Source organism: Schistocerca nitens, chromosome 4, assembly GCF_023898315.1.
Source record: "Schistocerca nitens isolate TAMUIC-IGC-003100 chromosome 4, iqSchNite1.1, whole genome shotgun sequence".
Lineage (NCBI taxonomy): Eukaryota > Metazoa > Arthropoda > Insecta > Orthoptera > Acrididae > Schistocerca > Schistocerca nitens.
This window is the reverse complement of record NC_064617.1, coordinates 359,905,530-359,925,209: the sequence shown is the minus strand read 5'-3', so window position 1 is coordinate 359,925,209 and position 19,680 is coordinate 359,905,530. Positions and strand designations below refer to the sequence as shown.

The following is a 19,680-nucleotide window of genomic DNA, read 5'->3' as shown; positions in this document are numbered from 1 at the left end:
TAAAGGCGCTGCAGTCTGGAACCGCAAGACCGCTACGGTCGCAGGTTCGAATCCTGCCTCGGGCATGGATGTTTGTGATGTCCTTAGGTTAGTTAGGTTTAACTAGTTCTAAGTTCTAGGGGACTAATGACCTCAGCAGTTGAGTCCCATAGTGCTCAGAGCCATTTGAACCACTTTGAAAGAGTTATGCTAAGTTAAAAATACGTACGCACGGCTATAATAGCCCAATCTGTAGCAGTTTAATGTTAGTAATGCATTCGTTATTTGGGTCTGAAAGAACTTCAGGGTTGCAATATTTCAGTATTTCACATGGCAGAGGAGCGGCAAATATCGTTACAAATAACAGTAAATGAACATCGGTGCATAAAAATACACTTGAATGTGTCTGTGTGGTCCAAAAATCGCGTCCAACCGGCGATGGTTGAATTTCTTTATAAAAATTCTGCTCATTACTCTATCATTAATAGCCCAAACGGCAAAATATCGCCCAATCTGGGAAGGCATTCATTTATGAAAATCAGTTCCGATACGGAACGGAACGATGGGGAAGGGATGTGGAGAGCGGAAGGGTTTGTGCTGACAGCATAATTCCATACTTTGTTCGTTTATACAAGCTTTTTTCATCTGGTTTCTTGAATTCGTCCCAGCCAACTGCGCCCTGCATCCCTCCCTGCCCTTTCAGCCAAAATATATCTACGCTCTGTGATACTATAATACCCGAAACCAACAATTCCTTGCAAACAAAATATGCATGCACTCATGCACTATTAAATGACTAAACATGCACAATTAAAGGAAAAGCATTTAATTTCAGAATTCAGTCTTTTGTTGTGATGTATTTTATTTTAAAACAGTGTACAACAACCAGTTTTTTTTTAAATTCTCCACCGACTTCAGATAGTTCTGCGTGTTGAGCCGCTGAAGTAGCATTCCCTGGTTTCGTAAGATGAGGTGGTTTCAATCCATTTGCTGGAAGTCTTGAAAATGGTTTTCTGTGGTTTCCTATTTTTGCTTTAGGCAAATGTCGGGATTGGTCTCTTAGTATAGGCCACAGCCAATTCTTTCCGAATACCGTTCTTTTCTGATAGATTCCGTCACTTAAACATTCAGCTCATTTGCTTAGATGAAAAGAGCTGCATCGAAGGTGAACGGAGCTCATGTATTTATCTGCTGGGACATTCTTCAACGCAGAAAATGATATATCTTACATTGTGAGAAGTGACAGATACATACTTAAATGAGGAAGTTTCGGAATGTGTAAGGTTGAATAATTTCAGACCCCTTGCATTTTCGCGACTAAACATTGTTCTCGCTTCTCTGTCGAATAAACATCTCTTTACTCCACTGTCGGTAATAGTGTACTAAAAAGTTAGAGCTTGTCCATTCCTGATCACTTCCTCAGCTCAGATCCAGACTGACAGAAGAATGTAAAATCACCGAGCAGGGTGAAAGGACATTGGAGCATGACTATTTCGTAATGATTGCTGAAAATACAGCACTTCTTTTAACAGAGGTGACAAGGGATACCTTCTAACATTCTGTCGGACCTCCTTTTGCCCGGCGTAGTTCAGCAGTAAGACGTGCCATGGATTCAACTAGTCGTTGGAAGTACCCCGCAGAAAGACTGAACCATGCTACCTCAATAGCCTTCCATAACTGCGAAAGTGTTGCCGGTTGAGGATTTTGTGCAGCAACTGACATCTCGATGAGATTCACTTCGATCTGGATGGCCAAAGCATTCCCTCGAACTCTCTAGAACGTTCTTCAAACCAATCACGAACAACTTAGACCAGTGACATGGCGCATTGTCATCCATAAAAATTCCATCTTTGTTTGAAAACGTGAAGTCCATGAATGGATGCAGATGGTCTCAAAGTGGCCGAACTTAACAATTTCCGGTAAATGATGGGTTCAGTTGGACCAGAGAATCCAGTCCATTCCGTATAAACACAACCCACACTCTTATCGAGAAACCACTGGCTTGCCCAACGCGTTGTTGGCAACTTGGTTTCATGGCGTCATGGGCTCTGCGCCACACTCGAACCCTATCATCAGATATTAGCAACTGAAATCGGAACTCAGCTGACCTAGCCATGGTTTTCCAGTCGCCCATGGTCCGACCGACACAGTCACGACCCCAGGAAAGGTGCTATATGCCACGTCGTGGTGTTAGCAGAAACATTCGCATCGGTAGTCTGCTGCCGTAGCCCAATAACGCAAAATATCACCGCACTATCCTAAGGCATACGTTCGTCATAAGCCCGACATTGATGTCTGCGGTACACAGTGTTGCCTGTCTTTTAGCACTGACAAGTCACTGCTCTCGGTCGTTAAGTGAAGACCGTCGGCCACTGTGATGCCCGTGGTGACAAGTAGTGCCTCAACCTTGGTATTCTCGGCACACTTTTGACACTGTGGATCTCGGAAATTTGTTGCCTAACGATTTCCGAAATGGAATGTCCCATGCTTGTAATTCCAACTACTATCTTGGTTTCAAAGTCTGTTAATTCCCGCCGTACGGCTACAAACAGGTGGGATACCATTTTACAGAGTCACCTGAGTACAAATGACACTTCTGACAATTCGTTGCCCTTTTATACCTGGGTATACGATGCTATCGCCATCTGTACATGTGCATGTAGCTATCCCAAGATTCTTTCTCTGCTTGGTGAAAACTCCGTGATCATTGCCGAATAAAATGGTTTATCGTTCTTTATCGAAATTTTCAGAATACATGAAAATAGTCCTCTTTAGCAAATCGCACAATCGGACCCCCCCCCCCCCCCCCGTCCGCTATCACTTCTGTGTGGCACACTCGACACCGTCAGATACATCTGTTACCTCTACGTCTATACTCCACAAACCATCCTTGACGCGACGTTCTTCAGATTTATTTGTTATTATTATTATTATTGCTATTATAATTTCCTAACAATAGACTCATTATTTTATGTTATCCATTACGGATGTCAAGTGTTACGTTTATAACGCCGGCCGCGGTGGTCTTGCGGTTCTAGGTGCTCAGTCCGGAACCGCGCGACTCCTACGGTCGCAGGTTCGAATCCTGCCTCGGGCATGGATGTGTGTGATGTCCTTAGGTTAGTTACGTTTAAGTAGTTCTAAGTTCTAGGGGACTGATGACCACAGATGTTAAGTCCCATTGTGCTCAGAGCCATTTGAACCATTTTGAACGTTTATAACTTTCGACCGTAAATATATTCCGATCAAAATCACTTGATAGTTGATACTTCAGCCGTTGTAACTGGTTTCCTCCAACAAGAGCGCTCAATGTCCCGCCCGAATTGTTCGCCGATCTCAGACTGCCGGAACATCTGGTCAGTTCATCTCCATTTCATTGCCCGGCATTCTTTCTTGATGTACCTGTATCCAGAGCCCTGGGTCTGCCTCTTTTATTTCGTAATTCGCACTAATCAAAGACTACTCGATACTTCCGCATAAGATGCGATGCAGTCACATATATAGTTATTATAATCACAGAGATCGGCTTACATTAGATGATGTTCGCACGACATTGCGCGAAACCTAATTTTTGAAGGCAGCAGTTTATCGTTACAACTGGGACATCAGAGTCATAAATATAACAAACTAATGCGGTGCACTAGCGTAGTGCAGTGGTTAGTGTAGGAACCTTTCATATGGAATGTCGTACGTTCGAATCTGGTCTGCAGCGAAATCTTTTTTTTTTTTTTTGTATTTCTAAATGACTTACAGTTTAATTTTTGTTCAATTAATTGGTTTAAATGATTTTTTTTATTTTTCACATTTTCAGCGTCATTTTCCTCATCGTACTGACTCTTTTATTTGCTCTTTTTTTCTTTCTGTCACCCTTTTTTCGTTTGGAACCTGCTTGTGTCGCCTATATCTTCAGCCCAGTGCCAACCGAGACTGCTCATCGGTTGGTAACGCAGCATCCCGGATAGCCAGTGTGAAGATAGCTTTAGGTAACTAATGATAGCAAGAATTACAGTTTGCTTTTAGCTCTGAAACTGGACTTTTTCAGAGCTGAGTTTGCTCTTGGGGGTTAGCTTAAATCGCCGTGAACAAAACAATTGTGGTTTTAGTTCCGTCGCTTTCTTCGATATAGTGTGCATCACGAAGTTGTGGTTAGTTTAGGACATGAGATTAAATTCAGCGCTACCAAACGCGTCGGATGCCGCAGTTTAGGCACTGATCACATGAAATCAGCTCTCGACAGAGCATCCCGCATTTCGGCGACGTCTCGGCGGCCACTTCCACCATTGCTCCACGTTACAGAATTTGTGAAGTGATTCTTTGTGTTCGTGTGACGTCAATAACTGAGCGGTAGCTGGCAGCCGGTGTGACAATACTGTAGAGGCAAGTGACAGACGTCAACTATCAAGTAATCTGAATCGGATTAAAATGTTCTTCACAAAACTGAATAACGCGGTTCGAGAGACATCAACTCAACGTAACTGTAATTATTTGCTACACAATTAACCATAAGAGCTGGTAAGGTTCTTCTGAAATAAAAGATGGGTTCCTTTAGCTTCATTTATTCATCGTCAGACAATGTAGAACATGCCTAACTGTATCACACTCATTCCTTTGGTGATACTGACAGATATTAAAAGTCATTCGCTAAAGAAATAAAAAATAAAAAGGCGATCCTGTTCCAACGAAACGTCCCCCTCAACGCGCTACTAAACACTAATAATTCAGCTTAACATATTTATAGCTCGCAAGTCTTTCATTACACGTTCACTCGACGGAGTATGTCCCATTATTGCTTCGCGCCCATACTACTAACTAGCAGTGTCGAAGCAACCCGAGAATCCTGCCTCCGTAGTCGAGGTCGCTAACGCACGTGTGTGCGGTGGCGCTCGACTCGGGTTAATCCGGTTCAGATCTAGTGGTGCAACAAATTTTCACTGCCAATATTTGGCCGCAAGAGAGGGGCGGGAAGTGGTGGCGAAAGTCATTGCGCCAATGTCCTGGATTCAGTTCCAAATCTCTCCCCAGTGTCTCATGGAGTGAGTGCATGCGACACTGTTGATGGTGATCCGTCCTTTGGATGGAGACGTTAGGCTTGGCGACCATCTTGGTGCTATACGAGAGGCGTAGGCTGTGTGCCGGCACCAGATTTTCACCCTTTCTCATCAGCTCCACAGGAGCATGACACTGAACTACACAAGACGTCACTACAGCCAACAACACGTAACAGATTCACTTCCATAAACAGCTCTCAGATTCGCAATGGAAAGATGCCTGTAGGCTCAGAGGATAGGGAAAACCTTCCCAATTATACACTTTGGGGCCTCCCAGGCACTAATGCCATACACCTTTACTAAAACCTGACAATACCCCGTGCGCCGGAAAAGAAGGGAGGCTGCAAATATTTCTAGAAGCTAAGACTCGACAGCTAGCACCTGCTGCTAGGTAGTTCGATGACAACGATATCGATCATGGTATCCTTACGCTGACCACCACAAGAGAGGATCGCCGTAATCACTTCACATCAGCACCTGCCATTCGTATCTGCAGCCAGTGTCGTCCCACATCAATGGTCGACCACTAGCAGCAGACGGACATGGGAATTCTCGTCCCGTACCTAGGCTGCCGTTAAAACCACAAGATAAACGACTGTGTCTGGAATGGTACCGTGACTGGGAAGCATGAGTCACTGATGAATGAAGTTGCATTGTGTTCAGTGATGATAGAGATTCTGCGCTATCCCGAATGACAATTGCCGGCTGGAAGGGCGGCGACCTGGGGCAACTAGCTTGAATCTTCCTGTATAGTCACTATATTTATGTGTTTGGGACAGCATCTCGTCGTGTCTGTATCGGAACTACACATGAAAGTACTACACTGTGTAGTTCCAATACAGACATGACTGATTGCTGACACAGCTGCATAGATCAGAAGATGAGTCAGGGAGACGGAACTAGCCATACTGCATTAAAAATGTGCAACAAGGACTGAAAAATAAACGATGTGCAAAAATTGTTTGGGAGCTCAGTGTCTAGTTACTGGATGTCACCTGACTGACAAATCCATCAACCCTTCTAAGACTTCACATGTCGACTGTTAGTGATGTGATTGTGAAGCGGACACGTGAAGGGACAACCAAGACTAAACCAGGACCAGGAAGATTTCAGGTACTGAGGGCAGGGAGTGTCTAGCACTGCGGACTGCGGATGTAAAACAATAGCATGAAATCAGCGGATGGATTCACTCGTGAGTTTCGTCAGAATTCCATCTACCGCAGTCACTGTTAAAAAGAATGCAGTACAGTGGTCTCGAGCAACTCTTCCTAAATCACAAATTTCTGCAGTCGATGCGAAGCGGCACTCGAGATGGTGTGAAGAGAGAGACCACAAAACGGTGGATTGCGTGAAACAGTGATTTCGAGTGATGAGTCACGGTATTCCCTGTGGTAACCAGATGGAAGAGTTTGGGTTTGATGAATTCCTGGAGAAAGTTACTTATCACCGTTTGATGGCCATAGTGATGTACGGAGGAGGTGGTGTTACAGTTTGGTGGCGTTCTTCGTGGTTAGGCTGTGATCCCCATGTTGCGCTTAAGGAAACGCTTAATGCAGAATGAAATTAATACATTTTACAGCATTGCGTACTGTGTACAGTAGAGGAACCGCTGGGGGAAGATAACTGTATCGGCAAGACAATTCACTCTGTCATGACGCAGCATCAGTGAGGCAATGGTTTGTAGACAATAACACCCCTGAAATAGACTTGCCTGCCCAGAGTCGCGATCTGAACCCAACGGAATACCTTAGAGATGAATTATAATGTCGATTTAGCTCCAGACCCCAGCGTCCAACATCGCTACCCCATGTGGCTTCAGCTCTTAAGGAGAAATGTCTCCACAGGCGTTCATGCACCTCATTGAAAGGGTCCCCAGCACAGACGGTCTGTGCACACGCCCCATATTAGTGTTCACCAATAGGTGTCCACATGCTTTTGATCCGACAGTATATGTCCGAAAATACTACAACTAAATGCATAAACAATCAGTAAGTGACGAAAGACGTAAGCACTCTGCGGAAATAATTTAAATGCATGTTACTAATGGACTGACCTTCCAATCTGAAATGAAAAAGAAACTAAAAACAGTTCGTTATTTCAGAAGATATATCCTAAAATTGTGTGTCCCGTGACACTGACGATACAGGACTGGAACTTTTTGTATGTAAGGTGGCTGATGATATTTTGCACTCTGAGCTAAAAACTGACGCAACATGTTGCATAATTGTGTTTCCCAAGGTGTGTCATATAGGTTAGCTACAGGTTCAGATATAAAATACATACTTTATTCCTGTCTGAAGGGATATATTTAAGTACAATCTTCCTGAACTATCTTCAAACTCTTTTATTGTTTGAGAAGAAATGGCAGACCGAGTGAAGGCAGTTCAGAATCTTCTGAGACATGAACAAGTGAAGGAAAATAAAACAGAGGTGTCTTTCTTAGTTCTGAATTTCGACACCAGTTGTCTCTAGTTCTTCTTTTCAAGCAAGGACATCAAAAGCTGCAAAATCCACAACGTCAGTGCATCATGTCACATCTTGTAATGCAGTAGCGTTCGAAATATTGTTGTATAATGTTTACATTAAAGTTGTATTATCAAAATTCTAACTATTATTCCACTGTGCGATATTTAAGGGCAATTTATGTTTTGTTCACATGCGATAATTGTTCAGGTAAATACTTTGTTTATGGGATTAACTGGCCTTTACGCTTGGCTGATGCCAAACAGTCATAATTACAAATAACGTGATATTTGTTATGTGTGTTCCATGGTATTCATATCGGGTGATCAGAGTGGCCAAACCATTCTCTCGAATTGTCCAGAATGTTCTTGAAACGAATCGCGAACAACTGTGACCCGATGACACGGCGCATTGTCATCTACCAAAATTCCATCGTTGTTTGGGAACCCGATGTCCATGAAAAGCTACAAGTGGTCTCCAAATAGACGAACATCCAGAGGATCCAGTATATTCCATGTAAACACAGCCCATACCATTATGTAACCACCATCAGCTCGCACACTGCCTTGTTGACAACTTATGTCCATGCGCCACATCGAATCTTACTATCAGCTCTTACCAACTGAAATCGGAACTCATCTGACCAAGGCACGGTTTTTCAGTCGTCTAGAGTCCAAGGAAAGGCGCTGTTGTTGTACTGTTAACGAAGGCACTCGCGTCGGCCGTCTACTGCCATAGAACGTCAAATTTCATCGCACTGCCCTAGCGGATACGTTCGTCGTACGTCCCACATAGATTTTTGAGGTTATTTCAAGCAATTTTGCTTGTCTGTTAGCACTGACAACTCTATGAAAACACCGCTACCGTCAGTCGTTAAGACCGTGGACCTCTGCGTTGTCCGTGGTGAGAGGTAATGCTTCAGATTTGGTGTTCTCGGCACACTCCTGACACTGTGGATCGCGGGATAGTGAATTCTGTAACAATTTCCGAAACGGAATGCCCCATGCGTCTACGTCCAACTACCATTCCGCGTTCCAAGTCTGTTAATTCCGTCTTGGGGCCAATATCACGTCGGACACCTTTTCACATGAATCACCCCAGGACAAATGACACCTCTGCCAATGCACTGCCGTTTTTTATCTTGTGTACGCGATACAGGCACCGCCTTTATACATGCACATTGCTATGCCATGACTTTTGTCACTTCGGTGTATGACCCTGTTGCACTATAGCTACATTTGTACAGCAGTCGAATTAAAGACGTTGCCTGTCGCATAAATCACTCTTTGTTTTAGAGTGTATTTCTTCGCACTGTTGAATGGGAGAGTCCAAGAGATAGTCGGGAGAGTGATATTCGGAGCTACTCTCGAATTGCTTCACCGTGGCAGCCAAGCCTGATGTCCCCACCCTACGGACGAGTCACCATCATGTGCCACATGCCCATACGTCTTGAGACGCTGCGATGAAGCCTAGAATTTAACCTTGGACAGTGGCGCAGGCTGTTCATGCTGCTATCGTGCGTCCCATTGCCGACCAAGCAATACGATTAAAATTTCATCCACCACTAAGTTTCGAACTGGTTACCTTCGGGGCGATCGCCGCCGCAGCACAGTGCATTAAAGAGATCTTGATTCACAATAAATGGAGGGGTGTTGCGCATTATATTCCTGAAAAAGAGGTGTCCATTGCCTTAAGTAGCACGGAATATTGCTAGATGTGCTAGAAAAAGTTGCGAAGGAGCGACGGAAGGTAGATGGGCGCCAGAAGTTACGAATATAGCGAGTTCTGGTTCCTCGTATAACGGTTACGGATGTCCAGCGCAAACACGACGCTGCTCAACAGCTGAAATATGGTGACGCCGTCAGATGTTGGCGGCTGCAACTCCGGCAGTAAACACTGAGAGCCGGATGCAGGTGTCGGCGCTGTGGGGACACAACGATATCTCTGATGCATCAGCGCCTCCATTCGGAGATTCGGAGAAGGCTAGAACGGCTCCCGGCCTCACGATCCCACAAGCGTTACGTAAAGCTATACGGGGTAAGCTGCTCACTGACAAAATATAAGGTACTTCCAAGTTTTCCGGCGTTGTGTCAGACATTGTCGTGGAAATTACACAACATTTCAACGAGGCGCCTGCTCATCATCTGTACCTCACTCATAGAAATACTGAGCAATGACTGGGAACCTTCAAGAAATTACGTCACGAACGCCTTCTACATTTTAAGGTTCACTCAGTTGTGCCTGTTACATCTTCACTTTGCACTGCCAATTAGATCCCTTCCTCGCGTTGGCTAGTAAAGCGTGCCCTGACTTGAGATTCTCTCTACACTCATTGTTTTTAGGTTTTGTTCCTGTAACGTTTGATTTTATTCAGTCATTTCACTGATATTATAACACACTTTCCTACGAAATCTCTCTTTTTCTGCTTGCATATTACTATTATCACTGTTTATAGGGATCCATGACTCAATTCCATCGTTTTATAAAATGTTAAATTTCCTTCTGTATTTTGTTTGGTAAAGTTTTGTTTGTTATTCTGAGTAATGATCGATATTTATTAACTACATTTCCTATATTCTTGTCCGTATTCACTGACAGAAAAAAACCATAAATTAATTTTCATGATGGACTATCATTCCACGAGTGGCCTTTCCGGAATCCACTGTGTTCATATTATAGGAGAATCTCTTTGCTATGGTTTTTATACTATTACAGATTATTTTTGCAAATATTTTGCATTCTGAGTTGTGGAGACTGATTCCTCTACAATTATTTTCTTAGTTTTTCCTTTGACCTTAAAAATAGTAAATTTGCTCGTATCGACGTTATAAAAGCAGCTGCTTTCAGAATAAGCCAGCCAAAGCGTTTTGAACTTGGCAGCTAAGTTTATCATTATATAGATAATAAGCCTGTGACGAGGGCCTCTCGTCGGGTAAACCGCTCGCCTGGTGCAAGTCTTTCGATTTGTCACCACTTCGGCGACTCGCGCGTCGATGGGGACGAAATGATGATGATTAGGACAACACAACACCCAGTCCCTGAGCGGAGAAAATCTCCGACCCAGCCGGGAATCGAACCCGGGTCCTTAGGCTTGACAGTCTGTCGCGCTGGCCACTCCCCTTTTTCATTTTGTTCGTCGTTGATCGTTGTGTTTGGTCGTTGCGTACGTCACAATGATATCCGTCCAAGTTCGTTTTGTTGATCGTTCCACTCAGTTTTTTTTTTATTACAGAGGCCAACCGGCTCTCTGACCGAACACGCTGAGCTACCGTGCCGGCTCCCACTGTGCTACCGCGGGCGAACAGTTTACTATTAATTCACTTCTCATGGATTACGGCGTGCTGCACCATTTCTCGTTGACACAGTTTCCGTTTCGAGTTACTATTGATGTTGTTGTTAATGATGATGACGATGATGATGATAAAAGAGATAGGCAAGAGGATGAAACCTGGTGCCAGCACTGAGCCTACTACTGCCAAACAGCGCAAAGAATGCCTTACTGTTGAGTATTCCATCATATTAGATCAGAACATTACTGTCAGCAGGTTACATGGGTTCACCCCGGGAGGCACTGCGGAGAGGTTACAAATTTAAACCAGCAAGTTGGCTTAGAGTCTGGTTATCAAGATCTTAATCGTCAGTGCTCCTATCCCTTTGGAAAAGGGGAGGCAGTCAGCGATATGTTCTCCCACCTGATGTTTTTACGGCACACTGTTCTGAATCGGTTGTCCAGACGTCATCCGTTTGGAATCATCAGTTACGTCTGAATGCGTCTTCTCGTAAATGTTCCGCGTATTTGGCCATATCTGCTTAACAAATACGTGAGAAGAGGCCTTCGTCGCATACAATTAAAATCGCATTTCTTCAGGACAATGCACCTGCCTAAATAGATGCTTCAGCAATTTGAGAGCTGTGAAATTTGAAAGAACGGTTAGTTAGGGGAGTCACTCTATTCAACAGATAAGGCTCCCGCTGACTGCCAGCTGATCCTGCATCCTGAAATAAGAGTCAAACTAGCCGAGGTTAGTGGAACCCTCTGGATTTTGCTCAGTTACTGACTAAACGGCAGTTGCACCCACAATTAAAGAAGTTCATTATGTTAATGTAGTCGAAAGTACATCTTGCTGAATGCGTCCATTTGTTTACCCGTGGCGCGGTAGTGTCCCAGGAAGCAGCGGTGCGATGCATCACGTAGTAACAGGTGTAGGTAATGTGACACAACTGCCAGAAAGGACACGTGTCTCATCAGAGATCGAGGGCGATGCCAACTGTTCGTCTAGTGACATCTGGCGCAGCTGCTGGGCCATTGCCGAATAGAGGATTTAAGCCGCAATGCCGTCCTGGGCGTAAGGAAGTCACCTAATTCTGGAGCACTGTACCTGAGTTTTCCGTATGTTTTCATCCAACGCTCCTTCCACTCACCTAAGGGCCACGGTATACTGCATGAGAAAATTTTAGCGACAGCTTAGCAGCATGACTGTTCTGAAGACAGACTTACGCAGTTGGATTTAAACAAAAAGACGCGGTAGAGGAAGTTCATTAACAATAGAAAGACTAGTGGAGGGGACAAATTCAAGCTCTCTGAAGTAGCGTTCATATTCTGTGCAGAACTTGTAGCGATTTTAAAGGGACCTGCATACGCAAAATAAGTCCAGGATGAGTCAATAATGCCGGCCGCTGTGGTAGAACGGTTCTAGGCGCTTCAGTCTGGAACCGCGCGACCGCTACGGTCACAGGTTCGAATTCTGCCTCGGGCACGGATGTGTGTGATGTCCTTAGGTTAGTTAGTTTTAAGTAGTTCTAAGTCTAGGGGACTGATGACCTCAGATGTTAAGTCCCATAGTGCTTAGAGCCATTTAAACCATTTTTGAGTTATACGTTTCAAGCTCAGCTGCGATGTCAACAACACTAAAAATCGTTTAGTATACCGCATTACAGAAGCATTTAAGGAGCTTTCACGCCTCAATAAGGAGACCATCTGTTTTTGGAGAAGACGCACAGCAAATTATAGTGAAATGAAGAGATAAATACACTACCCAAGGAAACTGTGTGCACTGGTTCTGTGAAAAATGATAAAGTGCCATCTGGCGATCTCCTAAATACCGTAAGGACTGGAGTCAGGGCCCGGTGGAACGAAAACCTCCCTCGGTCTGACGAGTCGAAGTAAGACACAATGCCGGACTGGTACATAACGGACTGTTACGCCCTTAGTGACAGCACTGCAGGCCATAGTGCTATCCCGATTGATCGACTGCTGCTCACAAGGCAGTATGAGTGGAATATGTGATCAGCATGTACCCTATCCCTCGACCTGTTTTTGCCAATAGAAAAAGCCTGATGATCCACTGTTTCTTTGTTCAAACAGATCCTCCTTTGGCCTCACAATGGCTGAGTGGACCCAGTACCAGATCTCTCTACCTGAGAAAAAATTTGACGAGATACTGGGATTCGAACCCAGGTCCTTCCACACCGCAGGTGACGCTAACCATGCGGCTACGAAGGTAGTCTGAACAATTTAGATGTAGTAATATTTAATTTGACGGTATTTCTCACTTATATCAAGAGTAAGTCCAGTTAATTACATTCTTCCAGTAAATCAGGGTGTCTATTGTTTTGTTTGCGTGCATGCCTACTTAGCGTAGTATTCTAGGTAACACATATTTTCCGCAGTTATAGCCTGGCCAGGTTAGTTTTACGATATCGACCTCATAGGCCTAACTTCTAGTGGTAACTGTTAGTTTGTCATGATTTTTGTAACTCTTCAGGCATGGAAATAGCATTGAAGTACGTACTTTGGAGTTGACACTCATCTTTCAGGCACTAAGCTGATGCATGTGCGTGTCAGTGATTCGTCCAATTTTTGCAGGAAAGACTTCGAAAGAACAAGTATCATAGATGAGGAAAATAATTATTTTGAGGCTCTGTTGCATCTTTCACTATGGTATACTTATCAAACTTTGAACATTTTGCCAGTGCAACCATCGGTTGCCAAAGACGGACAACAAGAGCACGAATGCAGCAGTTCCATTTTATTTAATATTTCCGGAATTTCGCGGAATAGCATTAAAGTAAAATTTTACATATTAATAATTCGTAATTAAGTGTTAATTTGTTAATTACACTGGATAAGCAAATGTTGGTTTTTAACTATTTAATATTTCGTAGCGAATGATATGTGGGTTCCAATGAAATATAGAAGTGTAACTGCTGAGTAAGCCCATATAAACGTTTTTCCAAAGTCAGTAATGGAAACTTAGTTGCCATCACTTTCGTCATTATACACTCCTGGAAATTGAAATAAGAACACCGTGAATTCATTGTCCCAGGAAGGGGAAACTTTATTGACACATTCCTGGGGTCAGATACATCACATGATCACACTGACAGAACCACAGGCACATAGACACAGGCAACAGAGCATGCACAATGTCGGCACTAGTACAGTGTATATCCACCTTTCGCAGCAATGCAGGCTGCTATTCTCCCATGGAGACGATCGTAGAGATGCTGGATGTAGTCCTGTGGAACGGCTTGCCATGCCATTTCCACCTGGCGCCTCAGTTGGACCAGCGTTCGTGCTGGACGTGCAGACCGCGTGAGACGACGCTTCATCCAGTCCCAAACATGCTCAATGGGGGACAGATCCGGAGATCTTGCTGGCCAGGGTAGTTGACTTACACCTTCTAGAGCACGTTGGGTGGCACGGGATACATGCGGACGTGCATTGTCCTGTTGGAACAGCAAGTTCCCTTGCCGGTCTAGGAATGGTAGAACGATGGGTTCGATGACGGTTTGGATGTACCGTGCACTATTCAGTGTCCCCTCGACGATCACCAGTGGTGTACGGACAGTGTAGGAGATCGCTCCCCACACCATGATGCCGGGTGTTGGCCCTGTGTGCCTCGGTCGTATGCAGTCCTGATTGTGGCGCTCACCTGCACGGCGCCAAACACGCATATGACCATCATTGGCACCAAGGCAGAAGCGAATCTCATCGCTGAAGACGACACGTCTCCATTCGTCCCTCCATTCACGCCTGTCGCGACACCACTGGAGGCGGGCTGCACGATGTTGGGGCGTGAGCGGAAGACGGCCTAACGGTGTGCGGGACCGTAGCCCAGCTTCGTGGAGACGGTTGCGAATGGTCCTCGCCGATACCCCAGGAGCAACAGTGTCCCTAATTTGCTGGGAAGTGGCGGTGCGGTCCCCTACGGCACTGCGTAGGATCCTACGGTCTTGGCGTGCATCCGTGCGTCGCTGCGGTACGGTCCCAGGTCGACGGGCACGTGCACCTTCCGCCGACCACTGGCAACAACATCGATGTACTGTGGAGACCTCACGACCCACGTGTTGAGCAATTCGGCGGTACGTCCACCCGGCCTCCCGCATGCCCATTATACGCCCTCGCTCAAAGTCCGTCAACTGCACATACGGTTCACGTCCACGCTGTCGCGGCATGCTACCAGTGTTAAAGACTGCGATGGAGCTCCGTATGCCACGGCAAACTGGCTGACACTGACGGCGGCGGTGCACAAATGCTGCGCAGCTAGCGCCATTCGACGGCCAACACCGCGGTTCCTGGTGTGTCCGCTGTGCCGTGCGTGTGATCATTGCTTGTACAGCCCTCTCGCAGTGTCTGGAGCAAGTATGGTGGGTCTGACACACCGGTGTCAATGTGTTCTTTTTTCCATTTCCAGGAGTGTATGCTATTCAGATACTTTCTTTAAGTGTGTGACGTTTTTTCTGATAAATAATTCGCGTCGTTCATTTAATTTTGGGGACACTCAAAATGGGGCTACATTGCAACCCGTTCTTTCAGTTTAATGGTGGCTTAAATACTAGGCTCCGATTGAAGACAAGGTTTTTTTAATTAATTAATTAATTTATTTATTTTACCGTTTAGCTTGAGGGAATGAAGATGGACAGGGGTTCAAAGCATAACTTGGCTAACTGGACTCTTTAAAATTATTTCATTTATTAATTAGAACTTCATTCTGACAGGGCTGCCTTATTTTAATACTATGCTGATATTGGGTGCAGAGGAGAAAGGGGGCGTGGAGTACGAAACACATTTCGGGTAGTACCACCATCTTGGATTTTATAATTTAATTTATTTAGTGATTTAAATTATTTAGCCATTATAATTATTTAAATCAAGAATGACATTATTGTAGTCTTCGTGGATTATGAGGAAAGATGTTGACTGTTAAAAAGACGTTTGGCACATAATCATAATGACATAATCAAAAATGAAGTGTGGCAGTTGAGAATGGCAGGTGGACATGGCAGGTCCAAAATGTAAGAAAGGTGGGCTAAGATCCGCATAACATTTCTAGTGTAGCCTGAAGCCATTTTAAACAACACCAATTCGATAATTCTTGCTCGGAATAGACGAAGTTGCAGAAATCATTTTGCCATTTTCTCTGTTTGAAAAAGAGTTTGGTGGGCGGTTGGAAAGATTTACTGAAACTGTAGACACCGATTTTAGAATCAACTAGTGCCAAACTAAGGACGTGACTCCGCAAACAGGTCGTATTTCAGTCATTACTGTTTGTTAATATTTAGATTGTTTCACCCCTCAATGAATTTATATGATGAATTGTGCAAATTTCACTGCCGACTGTTTTGTCAACAGATGTAACTTTAGACATGCAAACATAATAACAGCGATGTTTAGGAGATTTTTCTACAACGGAATGAAATTATTACGAACGGCAAGCCATTTTAGAGGTATGTTGCTGCCGTGGTACTCAGTTGAGAATCACACCGGTGTTAAAACATAAGTTAGAAAAAAAGGTGATTTCTGCCGTGCTACATGGAAGCAAAACTTGGAGTCATAGATGGTGCAGTCCACAGAAATGAGGACCCTTCGAGCTATAAAATTTTAGTCAGAAATGAAGACGTACAGTAAGATTTAAACATAGCCAGCGTACTTAAAAAAACAAAATACGTAATACAATCTTAAGGTTGTACCATAAAGGTCTAAAATCAGTTTCGTAATTTCTGTGAGATTTTGTTGAAAAAAAGGTTATGAATAGCGGTGGCAAAATCGAGTGTCACCCTGGTCTACCCCTTTAATACGCTGCTTCCGGTATTCGGGGATGTGAGCCGGCTCGAATTGAATCGAACCAATATGGTTTTTAGGCTTTTTTCCACATCCCACTAGGTGCATACCGGGCACGTACCCACGTCTCGCCTCAGTTACACAATTCACATTTAGAAAAATGTTGCACTTTTCCACATAACACTAGACGCAGCCGGTAAGACGGAGAGTTCGGTTCAAAAAATGGTTCAAATGGCTCTGAGCACTATGGGACTCAACTGCGGTGGTCATCAGTCCCCTAGAACTTAGAACTACTTAAACCTAACTAACCTAAGGACATCACACACATCCATGCCCGAGGCAGGATTCAAACCTGCGACCGTAGCGGTCGCGCGGTTCTAGACTGTAGCGCCTAGAACCGCTCGGCCACTCCGACCGGCGGAGAGTTCGGAACTAGATTATACACTGTAACACATTTCCAGGAATAAATGTGAACTCTGACCACAATCTATTAGTTATGAACTGTAGGTTAAAACTGAAGAATTTGCATAAATGTAAGAAATTAAGGAGATGGGACGTGAATTAAGTTGAAAGAACTACAGGTTGTAATGAGTTTGAAATGGAGTAATAGGCAACGATTGACTGAAACACCGGAAAGGAATACAGTAGAAGACGAATGCACAGATTTCAGATATGAAATAGAGAAGGCAAATGAGGACCAAATACGTAAAAAGACAATGCCTAATAGACATCTTTGGATGTCACACCATATATTGAATGTAACTGATGAGTGAAGAACATATAAAAATGCAGCAAATGAGCAGGCGAAAGTGAATGCAAGGATCTGAAAGAAATAGATTGACAGGAAGTAAGAAATGATGAAGTGGGAGTTGCTAGAGGACAAATGTAGGTCTATAGGAGCATGTATAATTAGGAGGAAGATAGATACCCCCTATAGGAAATTAAAGGGACCATTCAGGGTAAAAAGGAAATACATGAATATCAAGAGCACAGATGGAAAATCTCCACTAAGCAAAGAAGGGATAGCAGAAAGGTGGAAGGAGAATTTATGGAGGGGCTGTACAAAAGAAAAAGTCCCATAGTGCTCAGAGCAATTTGAACCACTAGACGTAGACAAGTGGCGCACAGAAATTCCGTCCTGGGAGGGGGTGAGTGAGTGCGGGTGGAGGAAGTGGCGACATAAAGGGCACCCTGGCCTCCACTGCGACTGAAATTGACAAATTCAACAATTAACATGCCGACACAGGGAAGTTAAGGGATTAATGCCGGGATAAAGAAGAATTCTTCTTTTCGTTATAACTTTTTGCAATCCTGAAACTTGTACATAGACACAATGAACTTTTATTTCTGTTATGAAAATTTCTTGCAGTTGTTGTCATGTCTGTTCAATATAGGATTTAATCAATATTACCGGTGAGGTTTAACCCTGTTTTCTAACACTTTAAACCAAGATTATTTTTCCACTTTCTTTTACTGAGGATCTACAAAAAGATCAAGATTCACGTTCAGAACTTTTCTGAGGAGTATTCTATGAATGTGACAGCAAATCTAACAGCATTTTGCTGCATGTTGTCAAATACTTTAAATTACTTAAGGAAAATGTGTGCTCCTTGTTTATGACGTCGGCTTGAAAACACTGATTTAAGAATCGCAACAATTCTTCTGAACCTTCACTTTTGATACCGAACTGAGATGTTCAAAAAGTGTGATTCTGTACCTGTTGTCCAACACAGAGAAAATGATAGAAAGTACCGTGGCAGTCGCCTACAGCCTGCACTTGCTCACACCTGTACAGTCCATACTGTGACATCAATTGACCAACCAGTTTGACGAATTTCAACACACGCTGGAAGGTAGCACATAATGTCAAGCTCGTACCACAGGAACTCTACCTTGGCTTCTTCGGTTTTTTCGAGAGGTGTTCCTTGTGGTGCGTCGTCTACGATGGCGATCGACGAGCGACGGCTGGCTCCGACAGAGTGATCCCGTGGGAGCGCTGCTGAGGACACTATTCCACCAGCTGACGCCGCTGTTTAACCCAAGATCTTGCCACCTCTATATATCACCACTGCCACATCCCGCGCCGTCGGCATTGTCAACATGTTTTCACAATCTTCTGTTTGTGTCACCTAATCCGGCGAATCCCACGGAACGTCAACTAAAAATGGCAAGAAGCAAACACTTTCACGCCATGTCGTGGTATCTTCGCATTATTCATCACTGTCTCGCCAACTGAACCGCTTAGTGTTTTGCAGTATCCACTCTATAAATAAAACGCTACTTAGCTCTTAGCGAAGACAATAGGAGATATTTTAATGCCAAATTTCTTATATTTACGTCACTAGCTGTAGTCGGACTATTATTGGATGTCGATATGAAACACGCGAATAATCATGTTTGTTGGGTCTGTAAACAATGCGTAACGTAATGGAGGTATTGCCGCTTTGCTGTCGTTTCCCACCTCCAGTGATTCCGTTGTTGGCTTTACGTCAGCGCTTTTAAGTCGTTGTCAAGGACATTTCCTCAAAGGGCGTGAGGCAACAGTATACATTCGCTATCAGTTCGTCTCCGGCAGAATGTTCCACACTGACTCTGAGACGAAAGTTTTCTATTCTTCAGACCGCTCACGGTAGCGCCGTGGTGAGACAATGGACTCGCATGCACGAGAACGATAGTTCAAATCCCTGTCTGGCAAACCACATTTGGGTTGCCAGTAGTTTTACTACATCGATCAAGGCCATCGTGATGGTTCCAATGAAAAAGACACGGTGATTTTGTTCCTCAGTCTTGTCTTCTCCGAACTTGTACTGTGTCTATATCAATTTTATCCTCTACTCTTCAGCGGAGCGACAATACGAACTGTGATGCTGTCGCACGCCTCAGAAGTCGTCTCAGTGCCTGAATTTTACACTTGTTTCCTTCAGTACCTTGCAGCCTCCACGCTAACTGCTTCGGTAGTTGGGCGGCCAGCGCGGCAGGGGCCCAGGTTCGGTTCCTGTGCAGGTCGGAGATTTTCCCCGCTCGGGGACTGGGTATCGCGTTGTCCTTACGTTCGTATCGTCAAATTGACGTTACACTGTTGAGATGGATATATGGGCTCGTACCGAAAGCCAATAAAAAAATACC

At 44.3% G+C, this 19,680-nt stretch overlaps 1 protein-coding gene across 1 annotated transcript in view; it reads right to left on the bottom strand.

Moving 5' to 3' along the window:
• Window positions 1-18,579, bottom strand: part of LOC126252770 (uncharacterized) — a 259,622-nt gene extending 241,043 nt beyond the window's left edge. The window contains exon 1 of the mRNA XM_049953697.1: window positions 18,447-18,579. The gene's annotated coding sequence lies outside the window, so the exon portion shown is untranslated. The remainder of the gene's footprint in view (window positions 1-18,446) is intronic.
• Between the last annotated feature and the right edge of the window lie 1,101 nt (window positions 18,580-19,680).